This window comes from Vicugna pacos, chromosome 4 (genome assembly GCF_048564905.1).
Source record: "Vicugna pacos chromosome 4, VicPac4, whole genome shotgun sequence".
Classification (NCBI taxonomy): Eukaryota; Metazoa; Chordata; class Mammalia; order Artiodactyla; family Camelidae; genus Vicugna; species Vicugna pacos.
In genome coordinates, this window is record NC_132990.1 from 71394822 (window position 1) to 71407966 (window position 13145).

General features: G+C 33.4%; 1 protein-coding gene across 4 annotated transcripts in view; it reads left to right on the forward strand.

Annotated features, from left to right (window-relative positions):
• PBX3 (PBX homeobox 3) overlaps positions 1-13145 on the forward strand; it is a 198914-nt gene that overhangs the window by 104673 nt on the left and 81096 nt on the right. The gene's annotated exons all lie outside the window — the stretch shown is intronic.

The following is a 13145-nucleotide window of genomic DNA, read 5'->3' on the forward strand; positions in this document are numbered from 1 at the left end:
ATGGTGCAGCCACTGTGGAAAACAGTATGGAGATTCCTCAAAAGACTAGGAATAGACTTACCATATGACCCAGGAATCCCACTCCTGGGCATATATCCAAAAGGAACCCTACTTCAAAAAGACACCTGCACTCCAGTGTTCATAGCAGCACTGTTTACAAGAGCCAAGACATGGAAACAGCCTAAATGTCTATCGACAGATGACTGGATAAAGAAGATGTGGTATATTTATACAATGGGATACTATTCAGCCATAAAAACAACAACATAATGCCATTTGCAGCAACATGGATGTCCCTGGAGAATGTCGTTCTAGGTGAAGTAAGTCAGAAAAAGAAAAATACCATATGAGATCACTCATGTGGAATCTAAAAAAAAACCAAAAAACATAAATACAAAACTGAAACAGACTCATAGACATAGAATACAAACTTGTGGTTGTCAGGGGGGTAGGGGAGTGGGAAGGGACAGACTGGGAGTTTGAAATTTGTAGATACTGACAGGCATATGTAGAATAGATAAACAAGATTATACTGTATAGCACAGGGAAATATATACAAGATCTTGTGGTAGCTCACAGTGAAAAAGAATGTGACAATGAATATTTGTATGTTCGTGTATAACTGAAAAATTGTGCTCTACACTGGAAATTGACACAACATTGTAGACTGACTACAACTCAATTTTAAAAAAAATGGAAAAAAAATACCACCATGAAAGAATTTGAAAGCAATCTCAAGAAGTGTAATTTAACAATCATACAAGTGATGAATTATCATCTTAGATTGATGTCTCTAGGACCTTTCACCCAAGAGGTGTCCTTGGTCCTACCTGAAGTAGTTGTGTTTTTTTAATTGATTATTTGAATAAAAAAGTCAAAGACATGAGTAATATATTTTCATCAGTATATGTTGCTGGAGGAAATAGCTGTTCAATAGTAAAAGCAAGACTCTAAGAACAAAACAGAATTTAATAGGTTATGCAATTGGGTCCAAATCAAGTATATTAATGATAATGCTTGCCAATATTTTACCCATGCTTCCCGTGTCACAGGTGCTATGCCAAGCACTTCATATGAATTTTCCTTTTTAATTTTTGTAAGAACTCTATGAGATAGGTACTGTTATTATACCCATTTTACAAAAAAAACCCCTGAAAACTAGAAATGTTACATTGATTTTATTAAATTTCAAATCTAAGGTCATGCATTTACATTTTAAAAATAGGTTGTGTTGAATTTCTGACCATGTGGTAGATCGAATGTGCAGAGAAACTTCATCTGGTATAGAATACTTAAAATGCTGGCTAGAAATAACTTCATTTCCAAAGCATGACTGAACTGGTGGTGAAGTAAGGAAATTGTGTCTAGAAAGAAGCACAGGGAGAGTGATTCCATAGCTGCAAGAGCTGGTCTTTGTTAGGGGTGTGGGGTGTATGCCAATTTTGGTGAGTGTAGGTTTTAAACCTGGAGTGTAGATTTTAAAGGGCCATGTGCAGCTTAAGAGACGAAATTAGAGATCTTCATATAAAGCCAGAACCCTTAAAAGAGTGGAACTTGCCCTTGGCCTTAGATAGGAGGGGCCTGAGAATGCCTAACCATAGCCTACATTTAGTTGACTTGGGGATGGAATTCACATTGCCTGCATATCTCAAAAAAGTTCAAGTTGAAAATTTAGTTTGAAATGAGTTACTACTGCTCCCAGGCATCTATAAATGTCTATCTTTCCTAGAAGAAAACACTTCACACATAAGTGTCACAGAAGTCACAGAGATGGATTTTGGGGGGACATGGCCTCACAATGCAAAAGGAAAAAGGGGTAAAAAATAGATACTTGAGTGAAAAAGCCACTATGATTATGAGTTAGCAGAAGCATGAGACTGCAGAATCAGGCTCATAAAGACTGAAAATATTAGTATGGTCAGATACAGCAAATAAAATAACTGTGTTTAAAGTTAAAGATTGAAAGAAAATAAGACACCATTAAAATTCACAAGATAGATGTGAAAAACAAAGAAAATTCTTAGATTAGACATGGCTTCAGGAGGGAATTAGTGAAATAGAAAATAGATATGAAGAAATTACGCAGAATGCAGCACAGAGAAGGAATAGAAAATATGAAAAACAGCTTAAAAGGAGAGAGTAAAAAAGCCCAATAACATTTAATCCATAGTTCCAGCAATAAAGAATAGGTTGAAGAGAAGCAATATTCAAAAAGATATTTAGCTAGCAGTGTGTCAGAACTGATGAAATATGCATGTTCAGATTCAGGTAGCCCAGTGAATTCTAAGTGGGGTAAATGGAATGGTAACCACACTGACATGTACCACAATAAAACTGCAGAACCCCGAAGATTTAAAAAAAAAAAATTGAAATCAGTCAGAGAAAAAGGGAACAAGAAATAAACACAGCTAACTTCTTAATAGAAGCAATTGAAGCCAGAAGATAATGAAAGAACTTCAAAGTGCCGAGAGCAAATAACTAGAATTGTCAACTTAGAATTGTCTACCCATTGAAAATATCTCGAGCGTGGGCAAAAATAAAGGTGTTTTCAGACATAAAATTGAAAGTTTTCACTACCAATATAGTTCCACCAGTGGACTTTCTAAAGGATCTATTTTAAGAAAAAGAAGAAAAAATAAATCTTCAGAAGGAATGTCTGAGAGGCAAGAATAGTGAGAAATGAAATCAGAAAATCTGGGAGTAATTATAACAAATCTTGACTATGTGACATAATAGTACATAATTTGGAGGGATTAAAAAAATCAAGATAGTTTAAATTGGATGTAAATTGAGAGTCTATGATCAGAGTTAAAGTACTGTGAGGTCCTTTTATTGACCGGACAAGGATAAAGATTTTTGATTAACAAGGAAATACAAATTAAAACCACAGTGAGATATTGTTTATACGTCCCCTGGAGTGGTAAAAATTAAAAAGTCTTATGCTACCAAGTTTTGGTGAAGACATGGAGCAGCAAGAACTTTCATTCACTGGTGAGTATGTAAATTGACATGATCAGTTTAGAAAAGTTTGTAATTACTTAGTAAAATTGAAGGTATGTGTGGGTATGTACCCTATAATCCAGCAATCCCACTTCTAAGTATAAAGTCTTGAAAACTCACATGCATACCAAACACCTTTATAAGGTTGTTTAAAGCATAAAGCAGCATTGTAAACAAGAGCCAGAAACTGGAAACAACTCAAATGCCCATCAGTCATAAAATGGGTGAATCAATTATATTTTTTACTAGTGATAGAATACCACACAGCAATGAATATGAACTATTGCTACACTGGAGAACACAGATGAATATCATACAAGGTTGAGTAAAAGAAGCAAGACATAAAGAAAACATACAATATAATTCCTTTTATATAAGAATTCAAAAATAGGAAAAATGGAGCTGTATTGTTAGGACTGCACAGATGATAGTATTATATTATAAAATACTAAGAATATTGGAAAAGCAAATAACAGGCAGCTTATCACAAAAGTCAGGATAGGGATTACCTCTAGAAGAGAGCTTTAGTAAGGTGGCCCCTCACCATGTGTGTCTAATGGAGTACTTGAAAGTGACTACTCTGCATTGAGACGTGCTGTATGTGTAAAATATATACCGATTTCAAAGACTAAGTACTATAAAATACATAAAATAAATAAATAAATAAATAAAATCATAAAATGAGTTGGGAGACATAACTCCAAAAGTATTTTATAATACATGTAAAAGGACTTGAAAAGATTAAAGATAAAAGATTATCAGACAAATATCAAGCAAACAAGCAAAAAACCTGACAATGTACTGACAGTTTTCAAGAGACACACCTAATACACCTGGACACAGAAAGGCTATAGGACACAGAAGGTAAAAGGATGGAAAAAGATATACCTAGCAACTGTTAACAGTAGGAAAGCTGGAATGGCTATAAGATAACAGATAAAATAAACAAAGATAAAGGGAAAAAGCATTTCTAGTGATAGAGAGGGTCACTATCTGTTGATAAATGGTTCAATTTGCCAGGACAATTTTAACAGTTCTAAAATTATATGCACCTAATAACATAGCTGCAAAATATAAAGTAAAAATTGTCAGAACCTCAAGGAGAAATAAATACACAATCATTGTAGGAGATTTTAACATATGCCTACTGGGTAATGACAGAACAGACAAAAGAATTCTATACATATATAGAAAAATTTGATAACAAAATTAACAAACTTGGCCCAGTGGACAAGTAGAAAATACATCACCAGCAACTAAAAAATATACATTCTTTTCAAGCACACATAGGAACTTTTTTTAAAAACCCGTGAATCAAGCTTCAACAAATAGAAAAAATCAGCATCATAAGTATAGTATTCTGTCGTGACAAAACAAGTGATTAGAAATCAACAAAAGACAACTTAAAAATGAAACAAAATAACTCATAGAACATTTGGACATTTTTAAATACTTCTAAATTATTTGTAAGTCAAAGAACAAATTGCAAGAGAAATTATAAAATATTTTGAACTGATTTGAAATGACTGAAGTACTACTTATAACAAAACTTATGGAATATAACTGAAGTTTTATATTGAACTTTTTAGCCTTTAAGTGTTTACATTATAAAATAGAAGAAGTCTAAAGTTAATTAGCTAAAAATTCAATTTAAGAACTTAGAAGAATAGATTGGTAAACCCAAAGAAAATAGAAAAAATGAATAATAAAATTTTGAAGAGTTGATGAAATAGAAAACAAAGATATGATGGAAAGCATCAACAAAGTCAAATTTGTTCTTTGAAAATTACTGAAAGTGACAAACTTATGGTAAAAATTGATCAAAAACAAATTTAAGAGAAAGAAGGAAAAGAGAAGCACAAATAAACAATATTGAATTTGAAAAAGAAGATAAATATATGCAACAGATTAAAAAGAAAAGAGGATATTATGAACACTTTGTCAGTACATTTAACACCTTAGGTGAAATGGAATATTAGTAGAAATATACAAATTATCAAACCTTATTAAAAATGTAGAAATTTACACAGTTTTATAATCATTAAATAAATTAAACCAGTAGTTCAGATTTCACCGTGAAGACAACAGTAGGACCAGAGTGTTGTGTAACTGATTTCTAAACATTCAAGAAATACATTCAATTTTACACAAATTGTACAGTGTTGCAAACAGAAGCTTTTTTTCTCAACTAATTATATGACCCTAATATAATTGTGATATCGAAACAGGTTGGTACCAATACAGGAAAGGAAAATGATAGACTAGTCTCATTCATGAATATAGATGGAAACACTTAACAAAGTGTTGCCAAACCAAGTCCAACAATATACAGACATACCATATATCAAGACCAGGTTCAGTTTATGTCATTAATGCCAGATTGGGTGGTTGTTAGAAATATCAATAAGGATATTGAACTTGAACAACACTATAAACCAACTTGACCTAGTTGACATTTCCCTTTACCCAGTAACAGCAGAATATGTGTTCTTTTCAATTGCACATGGAGCATTCACCAGGATAGAATGTGTAAAATGAACCTCAGTTAATTTAAATTCTTGGTAAAAATGTGGAGCAACAGTAACTCTCATGTATTGTTAGTGGGAATATAAACTGGTCCAACATTGAAAAATAATTTGGTAATATCTAGTAAAGGTTGAAGATGGGCATGCACTATAAATTAGGGGCTCCACTCTTAGGTACATATCCTAGAGAAAAGCTTGCGCATGTCTAATACAGACATGTATTTGGATGTCCACAACAGCTTTGTTTATAATAGAAGAAGAGGGAGGAAATAACTGCCCTAAAGTCTAACAGTTGCTTAATGAATAAGTTGTTTTACATTCATTCAGTTGACTATGATGCAGTCCTGAAGTAGTTTCGATGAATGCTGATTTTAAAAAGCAAGTAACAGGAGATTTCTGCTTCTGGCTATGACTAAAACCCATATGTAGCTCTGTGTCCCATGCATTAGTTTCTCTGGGGTACATACAACTCCTGGGTTCTAGTGTATACACATTTTATAATAGATACTGCCAAATTGCCCTTCAGAAGAGTAACTAATTTGCATTCTTCCTAATCTCATTTTTTCAATGCATATTTTTGTTTTATAATTGGAATCTTTTATTTTTCAATATTGTTGGTCTTTCTCATGAGTACTACAATGTAAGCACTTTCCATATTAGCAATTTTTAATAAGTGATTTTATTGATGGCCTAATACTTTGAGTGACTGTATTGTTGCTTTATTAACCGTTTCCATAGTCTAGGATATTTCAGTTGTCTTTAGCTTTTCAGTATTATAAGTAACATTATACTGCAAATCTTTGCAAACAAGGATTTATTTTGAAGACTTAATAGGGTTATCTAGATAGAGAAGGGAAGGACATTCCACTTAAACGAGCAGATGCAGAGATAGATTTGTTAAAGTTTGGCATTAGATGGCACTCAGTAAATGATTATTGAAATAAGTTCAGATCTGACTTAACCTGAATATATACACACATAAAGGAGACTTAAATAAATCTAAAGCTCAAAGGAAATAGTGGTATGATGTCTCTCAAAAATTGGCAATTCTGATTTTTTGAAACACAGCATCATTGATTTATTAACATTTTACTAAACCTGATTTCTCACATATTTGTCCATCTATTCTCTATACATCCATCAATCCATTTTATTTTGACGTATTTCACAGATAACTCAGTTTTTATTTTATTTTTGTTCTTTGTTTTGTGGTGGAAGGTAATTAGGTTTATTTATGTTTTTAATGGAGGTACTGGGGATTGAACTCAGGACCTCATGCATGCTAGGCAGGCACCCTACCATTGAGCTATACCCTCCCCCTGATTTCTTTTTTAATAGAACTGCAGGACCTACCCTATGGGAAATAATTTTCCCATTCTGACCTAAATTCTTAGTTTCTGTTTTTGTTTCTCATGATTAAATATATTTTCCCAAACAAGAGCAAAGAAGTAACAATCCTAATGTAGTCTGTGTATGTCAAATATTTGGAAGTATTATGTTGAACACTTGGGACCCATGTTGTAAGAGGGATTTTGAAAATGGTATACTCAGAGAAGACTTAGGGGAATAATGTATGGTTTTTTATCTATCCAAGAAGACTTTGGTGTAAATGAGTTCAGTTCACAGCTTCAACTGTATCACAGGCTGTTATACAATGAAAAAGGAAACTTTTTAATGTTTACTGTGAGTAGAATTAAACTTAATGAGCTACAGGAAATATTTTTGCTGAACCAGACCAAGGACTAACTAATACCACTGTCAGCAAAACTAGAGAGATGTTTTGGGAGGCAGGGAGAACTCTTAGAGTCCAAGGTGAAGCTGGATAGAGCCACTTGGTAGATATATCAAATATCACACATTTGAGGCGTCAGATTTAATGGCAGTCTAATCCTGAATTTAGTATGTACATTTATATCTCAAGTTGAGGACAGATCCTATTGCCCTTCTTAAAAACATTTCTTACATTCATCCCTTTCTGTTCTGAGGATCTTTGTCATATTTTGCCTCAATTATTCCAGTAACCTCTCAACCAGAACTCTTGGTTCTGATTCTTGGTTCAGTCTTCTTGACATTCTGCTGCCAGATTGCTTTTGTAATAGATCTTCCTGTGAAACTGCATATGTCATGCTAATCAAACCTTTAATTATTACCCTTTGCCTAGGCTAAAGTTTAAACTTTTTAGCCTGGAATTCCTGGCTGTTTATAAATTGGACCTTCATTCTTTTATTCAACCACCATTTATTGAACACTAGCTATATGCCAGGGGAAGTATTAGGTGCTGGTGATGGAGAGATGGATAAGATAAAGCAGTATGATGTCCAGTAAGTTCAAAAGAGCTGGGAGGATGGACTTCGAACAAGTTTTTGTTTGTTCATTTGTTTTAAAGGAAAAGCATAGGACCTTGAAGAAAAGCATATTTAGAAGGCCCCAACCCAGTTTAGAGACTCCAAAAAGGCTTAATTTCTACTAGTCTCCTATAAGAACTTTCTGTCCTAGTCAGACTGGTCTATTTTCTTTCTTCAAGAACACTTGATTAATTTCTGCCTCATGGTGTAATTTTTTTCAATACTTTTTTCAATACATTCTCATACTATTTTCCATATTGTACTACAAGGTATGTCATGTTTCATAGCTCCTCTATCCTGTATGCTATTTACTTCTTTTAGGATACCTGGATACTTCCCTTATCAGAATCAAAAAAGATTCTTTGTATCACTCACTTACCTTTTATTTACATGCCACTTACTATTTTATTATTTAACAACAGCAATTATTTGTTTAGGAATATATTCAAAAACTGCAACAATATTGTTTTCCAGTCTATATTGTGACTACATTATATTTAAATTTGATGATATTGTTTTCATCTTTATATGTGCATGCCTGTCTTTCTAGTGATATTATAAACAGCTTGAGGATATGTCATTTCATATTTATTTCCCTGTCCCCATAGACTCATACATAGATCCCATGTGACTGGAATATAGAAAGGTTTTAATTAGATTTGTAGAATGAATGCATATTGACTTTATAAACTAAGTAATCATGGTGCTGTCATAATCAAACTTTTTACACTTGACCATGAAAGATGCTTTTCTCATCATAAAGTAAACTTTCTCAAATCCCACCCCATTCCCCACAGTTTTGGGTAAATGTATTCGCTGTTTCAGTTCCAGTTAGATATGACTTTCCGGTACTTCTCCTAGGACTTGCATGATTATCAGGCATTGTCGTATCTTCTGACATACCAGATGGCATTACTCCTTTGGTGTGTACGTCAAGGAATTATATAAATGTGCCTTGAAACATAGAGAAATTAAGGTTTATATAAGTGCAGCCCGTGAAGTGTTTCCTTTTCTCAATTTTCTCTTTACTAAAATATTTTATCTTCTTTATCTCCCCCACTTTATTTATTTATTTTTATATATTTTTATTGAAGTATAGTCAGTTTACAATGCTATGTCAGTCTCTGGTGTACAGCATACTTCAGTCATATGGGAACATACATGTATTCATTTTCATATTCCTTTTCGCCATATGTTACTACAAGCTATTGAATATAGTTCCCTGTGCTATACAGTATAAACTTGTTGTTTATCTATTTTATATATGTTAGTTAGTATCTGCAAATCTTGAACTCCCAATTTATCTCTTCCCACCTCCTTCCCCTGCCATAACCATAAGTTTGTTTTCTATGTTTGTGAGTCTGTTTCCATTTTGTAAATAAGTTTGTCTTTTTTTTTTTTTTTAAGATTCCACATATGAGTGATTTCCTATGGTATTTTTCTTTCTGTTTTTGGCTTACTTCACTTAGAATGACATTCTCCAGGTCCATCCATGTTGCTGCAAATGGCATTATTTTATTATTTTTTATGGCTGAGTAGTATTCCATTGTATAAATATACCACAACTTCTTTATCCAGTCACCTGTCGATGGATATTTAGGTTGTTTTCATGTCTTGGCTATTGTAAATAGTGCTATCACTGGAGTGCATGTATCTTTTGCATTAAAGTTCCCTCTGGATATATGCCCAGGAGAGGGATTGCTGGATCATATGGTAAGTCTATTTTTAGTTTTTTGATATATCTCCCCCACTTTAAAAGTGAAATCTTCTTTTAGTCCCATCTTCCACTTTTACATAACATGCTTCGTAACATTTGCAGTATCTGGACCTGTCTTTCCATTTCCGCAACACAGTCCTAGTTGTGGCCTTCACTAAGTTACATTTGATCTTTTGTATCATCATTGTTAACATCATCATTGAGAATAACAACTATTGAACACCTATTATGTGCACGGAATGGCAGTGGGCACTGAGGTATTTTGCTATCTTTTCAGATTCATCCTCAGTTTGACTAGCTATGAAAATGGTTCTTCATTGTTTGCCTTCTTTCTATCCCCACCAACACTTTGGTTAATAAATTGTCTTGCTTAGAATTCATCATCTTATGCAATTGCAGCTGACTAGTTAGCAGCTTTCAATTCCATTCAGTGGTGATAGTTGTTTCTTGGTAATGGAATGAGAGAAAACCACATGGGAGAGTGGACAACCATAGTAACTCTTTACAGATTTTGCCACCATTATAGCAAATTGTATGTGATTTGTGGAAATGGACTCTCTTTTATCAATGGTTGACTATCAGTTCCCTTTTCTGGAGAGAAGTCATTAGTTAACACAGCTCTAGGATTTGTCTGAGAAGAGCAGCACATCAGTTAGAATGCTAATTCACTCAACGGGCAGCAAGCACAGTGAAATGACAGCTTGGAGGGGGGTAAGAGGAGTGTCTGAAAATGGCAGCAGATTGGTATTTCGAAAGGGGAGGGAAATTTCATAATGATGAATAAGAAAGATGACATTTGGTGCTCACATTTAACTTGCATTGGATGTCCATATAAGGGTCAGTATGCATAACCTCTCTTGATTAGGCCTCCGGCTGCCCAGCAGCTGACTGGGTGTATACCCTTCAGACTGTAACCAAAAGAAAGGCCTAGATAATTAGGCCAAGTTGAACTGCAGGAGGTAGCCAGCTTCTCTGCTGCCTTTTGTATATTCATGACCCAGCTTGATTGATGGAAGGACAGTGTTTGGTGACACTGTCATTTGCAAGTTGAAAGGTAGACTACAGGCTGGAGCCAAGATCAGATGTGCTTTAAAGAGTCTTACAATAAACTCATTTGGATGCTGATGATGTTCACATATGCATTTCTTTGTTTCTTACTGTTTCTCATAGACATCTGTTAATTTGTAGAAATTAGCTTGGTTGTTTTCAGTTAAAACCTCACACTAAGTTATAGGATAGTTTTGTTTAAAAAGTTGTACAAAGTTGCTACTGATACAATGTGTGATGTGAGTCTCAGATATTTTCACTCATTTCTCATGTAGGAATTTAAAATATATTTCTTGAACTGATGTACATCACTAGAAGCAAGTGACTTTTTTTTTCCCAGAAAAATGTTAAATGAATTTTTTCACATTTCACATATTTCAAAAATTTTAAGCACTGTTGTCAAAAAGTTTTCCAGAGAATATTGCTTTTCTAAAGGTATTCTATTCTTCATCAGAAGATATATGAATATCTAAGGTTCACTTTTAATACTATGGTTCATAAAAAATATCTTTTATTCATTCCCATGTCTCTTCTGTTTATTCAGAGAGTTGATTAATTTCAGACTTGTGGCAAATGAGTTGAAAATACTAAAGGAAGTTAAAATCCTAAAGCAGAAACAAGAGTTTCCCCTAAAGAGCATCTTCAGAATGTTAAACTTAAGTTATCATAAATTATTAGAAGAATGAATAGCATATTCTGCTAATTAAAAAAGAGAAGAAAGAAAGGGAAGGAAAGATTGTGAAGGAGTTTTGATGTACTTGTTTCATATGTATTAAGCTACTAAAATCAGTCTTTTGAGAAACACACATGGATGTGAACACTAGTTATCCTTACTAATTTTATTTTTCAATACTATTATTATTACAGTGATGCTTTTGGAATATAGAGTTGTTCTAATATTGCTAAATGATCATCCGCCTGAAAATGATGTAAATACTTTCTCTGAAAAGTCCTTAGATGTGTATTTTAGATATGTTACCTAACTTCTGTTAGTTAACGTAAGTTCAGATAATACATGTAAAAAGCTCTTTGGAAGCTGTAAGTGCTGTATAAATCTAAATAGTCGTATGAGCTGTTGTTGTTGTCATTACGATTATTAGCTACGAATCGCAGGTGGTTGTATCAGACATAACAGTTGTAACAGATGAAGTAGTCCTCCCATTACATTTTTGTCAACTAAATGTGGCTGTTCAGATATGAAACTTTTTATACAAGCAAAGTAGCAAAGAAGGACTTTACCTGCTCTTTCAGTTATTTTCCACATTAATTATCTGACTTTGCTCCTCCCTACCAGATGCTAGAAAAGACAGTGTCTCAACTGACAGTAATGTTTTTGTAAAGAAGGTTCTGGAGGGTGTTGAAAACACACTCTGATCACTACAAAAATCATGCTCACTCGTTTTAGTCTTTTTAGTCTTAACTGACATTTGAGATAAGCATCTGAAATGTAGTATCCTAAATCTGTCTGTATAGTATTCAGAAATTCTTGGCTGTAATTTGAGGTAATTATTTCTAAATCAGTTATGTTTTAGCAGAAAAAGTATTAAAATACCCGAAATGTTAATGAAAATGTCATTTTTCTCACTTGAATCACATCTCAGGATTTTCAAATCCTGGATTTTCTTCTAGATTTTTCTTACTGGAATTTAAAAAAGCAAGGTGTATTTTTGTGTGTATATGGAATAAGGTAGAAATTAAAAAAAACTTACTGAGTAGAAGTAGTTCAGGAATTTTCAAAGAGAACTGTGCCTTCTTGAACTGAATTTAAATATATTGTGCATTTTTTTTTACAAGGCAATATTCTTATTGTGTTAGTTACTGTTCTTCTCATTAAGCCTTTTCAAAAACTTAAAGGTATCACTTTGTCAGGAAATTCTGGGTCTTTCCAGTGATAAAATAAACTTGACACTTGTTCTATGAAGGCATCTTCTCCCTGCTTATCAGCTCTTCAATTTATGGCTGTGTTTTGAAATTTGTGCCTGTGACTCCCATCTTTGTATTTACTCCAATTAACACATAAACCCTAATTAGCCAGATCAAGGGACTTGGGAGTCCATAAATGGAAAGTGACATGGCAGAGCCTGGCAGCTGGCATCAAGGCAAGGTGACAAAAATAGGGAAGTATCAATTAGATGACATTGATGGTAAAGCTATGTGTTGCGGTGGTAGATTTTAATAGCTCTCTGTGTCACTGACTGCTGACTCTAGGATAGGGGCGTAGGAATCAGTTAGTAAAATGACAGCTAAGTTAAAGTATTGAACTTTCGATAAATTTAAAACACAATGATAATAAAAAAAACTGAACAGCATTTAAATTCAATTTTATATCATTATCACTGGCAATAAATTACACGTTTCTACCAAAATCAATTTTTGTGAATTTCCCTGTAGTGTGATATAGTTTCCAAAGTTTTAAATTATTACATTAAGTGTATAGCAGTTCTTATTTAAGTAGGGATATAAGATTCTAGAATTATAAATTCTTAGGAGCCTCAATCTCTTAACCAAAAA